Source organism: Suncus etruscus, chromosome 4, assembly GCF_024139225.1.
Source record: "Suncus etruscus isolate mSunEtr1 chromosome 4, mSunEtr1.pri.cur, whole genome shotgun sequence".
Lineage (NCBI taxonomy): Eukaryota > Metazoa > Chordata > Mammalia > Eulipotyphla > Soricidae > Suncus > Suncus etruscus.
Genome location: NC_064851.1, coordinates 156,928,589 through 156,932,861, shown reverse-complemented (window position 1 = coordinate 156,932,861; position 4,273 = coordinate 156,928,589). Strand labels below are relative to the sequence as shown.

The 4,273-nt window shown below is 38.3% G+C and overlaps 1 non-coding gene across 1 annotated transcript; it reads right to left on the bottom strand.

Moving 5' to 3' along the window:
- Positions 1 to 3,930: 3,930 nt before the first annotated feature.
- Positions 3,931 to 4,035, bottom strand: LOC126007418 (U6 spliceosomal RNA). Its single transcript, XR_007494993.1, has one exon. It is a non-coding gene; the product is annotated as a U6 spliceosomal RNA (small nuclear RNA).
- Between the last annotated feature and the right edge of the window lie 238 nt (positions 4,036 to 4,273).

Genomic DNA, 4,273 nt, shown 5'->3' with positions numbered 1-4,273 from the left:
TCTCTCAGACAAACCTTTGCCATTTCTTACCATGCAAGGAACTTATGGATGCAGGCATACCATTCAGTGGTGAGAAATATGTTGATGCTATTTTTTAAGCAAGAGAAGGAATTTTATCACAGATTTGCAGACTTCAAAAAGCACAGAGCCACTTTCCAAATTTTTGTGGACCCCTTTTCCTTTGATGTGCAAGATGCCCCTCCTGTGCTTCAAATAGAGCTCATTGACTTGCAATGCACCTTTGAGCTCAAAGCCAAGTTCAGGGAGATTAGTGGAAAAGCAGACATGCATGGGCAATTTTTGAGAAAATTGCCCCCCCCCCCCATATTCCCTGAGCTTTCTCGAATGTTCAAGCGCACCATGTGCCTTTTTAGGAACACATATTGTGTGAAAAGTTATTCTCCACATTGAACATCAATAAGTCAAAGTACAGGTCTAGACTTAATGATGATCATCTTCAAGCCATACTGAGGGTCTCAACTGCTTCCTCTCTAAAGCCAAATGTGGTTCAGATTTGTAAGAAGCACTGTCAAGTCTCTGGCAGCAAGGAATAGGCAAAAGATGCCAGGTTCAGAAGAACTGTTCATGACTATTCAATGTTCTATTCATGTTCAGAAGAAATAATTAAAACTGTTAATAATGACGTTTGAGGACTTTTTTTTTGTGATATCCCTTATGCGGCCCTGCCTCATCCTGACTTTGCCTCTTGCGGCCCCCAGGTAAATTTTGTGTGAGACCCCTAATCTAAGGGACTATCATAGAGGAGAAAAACATACATATTAGTATTGAGTGCATGTGGGGGGAGGTATTTTGTGAAAGAAGGTACAGTAAAATGTTTAAATTTTTATTGTGAAAGGGGTCCGTCATAAAAAAATCCATTTTTTATAATTAATGTGAGTTAATGAATTTCTTTTTGAGGAGCAGGGAGAGGTATACAGTTACCTGATGGTATTCAGAGGCTACTTCTTATTCTCTGTTCAGGAGCCACTTTAAGCAATCTTCAACCATATGGTGTCAGACATGATATTACGGCCTTAAATGCATAGTATGCACTCCTTTCCCCCGAACTATTTCTCTAACCTCTAAGGATCTTTTGTAAAAATTCCTTTTGTTTGTAAAAAATAATTTAACCACATTTATTGTTGCTAATACTAAAAAATATCATAATCCCAAGAAGCATATTGTACCTGCTTCATTTATTGCTTTAATACAGATATAATTACAATGTTTGACCCTAACTATTATAAATAGATAGGTAGATAGAAAGACAGTAGGTTGATTGATGGGCAGTTGTTTAGAGTGGGCCAAAACAGGAAACATTCTAGTTTATAGCTTAATGCTTATGTTTCTTAAGTTGATTTCATAAGCATAATTTAACAAGCTTTTAAAAATGAACTAGTGAATTAGATGTTTACTTCTTTTTTCTAATTTTTTTGTTTGTGTTTTGGGGCCATACTTGGAGGTATTCAGAATTTTCTTCTTACTTTTCATTTAGGGATCTCTTCTGATGGGGCTTGGGGCTTATAGCTATTGGCTCTGTGCAAGGCAAACTCCTTACCTGCTCTACCATCTCTCTAACCTAACATAGATGTTTTCAAGATTAATATTCTTTTTTTTATCATAGCTCATATATGAGTTATGTGATTAGAGGTGCTTTTAGAATTAACAATTATTTTCTACAATGGTAATTCTTAGCTTTCTGTGCTTTGCATACACACCCTGACTAGGTTTTTCATGCTAAAATCTATTCAATACAGAAACAACAACAACAACAACAACAACAAAAATAAAACCATCGTAAATATAGTACATTTCTCAGTTCCTAGATGTGATCCTTATTTTCCATGTACCTTGCCTGGATTATTTTCAGTAAAAATTGAGGTTAAAAGAAACATAAAGCATTTGTAAATTCCAACCCATGTAATAAAATCCATGAAATTCCAAGCGTGTCTGTGGCTTTATCCGAATTCATCTCAGATCCCAAGCGATACAATACAAATGGAACGGAACACTTCACCCCATTCTGCAAATTCCCTCTGCAGCCCTTAGAGCAGGATGAGTTATAGAGCAGCTGAAAGACTCAGAATCTCAGCGCTTTGTACTGCACTTGTTTTGTTCCATGTGACAGGTTGGGTTTGTAAGAGTCTGCACTAAATTATGATTAGCTAGTTGCTGAAGCAACTAGCGTTTTACATAGCTCAGTCCTTTGGGGAGTGGGGTTGGGGGAGGGCTGTGAATCCTTTCTGAAGCCAGAGCATCCAGCAAGACTGAGGGTGAGGCCTTTCTGCGCATGTTGACAAGCTGGGCACATTGCCCACATTTATTTCATAAATGTTCTCTTGGCCCCCTTCCTCACAAGCTGAATGCTGGGAAGTGACAGGTGCACGGGGAGACCAGGCTGGCGCAGTGTCTGACTGTTTGAACGGCTGGGACTTTCAGTCTGACAGGATTTACCCAGTCATGATGGATGGTGGTGAGAGCACAGGAGAGAGAAAGGAAAGCAAGAAAGGAAACTCACTGTATTACACCATGGGGGTCTGTAAAATGCCCACCTATGAAATCATATGAGGAGCTCAATATCTGACAAGAGGAGAGGGAATTAAGAGTAATTTGATTACAGGTGCTCAACTGGCATTCATTTTCCTCTTATTATCTGAGAACCCTCCCTTGAGAGAGCACACTAACCTTCAAAAGGAACAGATGAATGGCTCTATTAAAAGCACTGTAGTTTGTTCAGGGCTCTGTAGCATCTGACCATTTTATGAACCCAGTGGAATTGTAAATAGGAAACAGAAGAGAGGAAATGTCTTCCTCAAACAGTGTACAGATAACTCTATCTGTCTTTAGTGATTTGTAATCCTGAAAGAAAGTTTGCACATGGACAAAATGATGTGATATCTGCTCCTACTCCCTAGTATGCCTCTCCCTAATATATCTTTTAAAGGCTGGCATTTTATTACTATGATTTTAAAGTGCATTTCATAAAATACATAAATGCCAAAGCACAATGTGTTTGGTTTGAAATAATTTGATCTTTTGTATATATCTGTTTTGGTTTGTATCTACTTTTTACATGTTTAGCTAATAAAAATTAATTACACATGGGGCCAGGAATGTGGTTCAAGCAGTAGAGCACCTAATCTACCACATGGTCTAGTACCACATGGCCCACTTGAGTACCCCTGAGAGTGATCCTAGTGGATCCTGATGTCTGCTGGGAGTGGATCCCCCTCAAATAATAGAAATAAGTTGTAATCAGAGTGTGTACAGTAAGGATAGCATGTGTTTTGCACATGGCTGACCTAGGCTCTATCTTCAAAAACCATATGGTTTCCTGAACTCTACCATGGTCCCAGATCACCACAGCATGCGGCCCCAAACAAAACAAAACAAATAAATAATATAGACCAGGGATTTAGTCCAGCAGTGAGAGGTTGTTCCTGATTCATTCCTCAGTACCTGAACAATGCAGGCTGAGAACTACAAAGTGTGGCTGGGGGGGGGGGGCACAAGTATCACATGGGGAGGGGGGGTCCAATAGGTCCCCAGCACCACAAAAGTTCAAGCAGCATTGCCTCTGGGGCACTAGTATTTGAACCCTACTTCTGTTGGCCAACTAACATCAGAGTAGTCCTTAGGGCTCTGAGAAATACTTGGGAGTCTCCCACCTACCAAATTTTTAAAAATAAATGAATTCATAAGTAAGTTAAAAATTTTTCAAACACCTATTATGCAATAATAACAACTATCTTGCCGGAGTAAAATGAGCTACTCTGTTTTATTCTTAATGCAACTATGACCCCTTTAATTTTCTTCTTTCTAATGTTAAGCAAGATGAATAAAACTTATATGTCACCTACTGGAATGACTCTTTGCTTGTTTAAATTTTTAATTATAAATATTATTTCTTTGGTGTTATAGCTTTTTTTTTTTGATATGGAATGCTTCACGAATTTGCGTGTCATCCTTGTGCAGGTACCATGCTAATCTTCTCTGTATTGTTCCAGTTTTAGTATATGTTCTGCTGAAGCGAGCATGGTGTTAGAGCTTGTTTAAAAAAATCCATCTAATGTGTTAGTAAATGGAGAAAGATTAATTCTAATAAATTGAATAAAATTTGTATATATATGAATATTCAATAACTAGGGATAATAAGAAGGCACACATTATTATGTAGGCTTTCTTAATCTTTTAAACCAGGGGTCCTCAAACTTCTTAAACAGGGGTCCAGTTTACTGTCCCTCAAACCGTTGAAGGGCCAGACTAGTAAAAC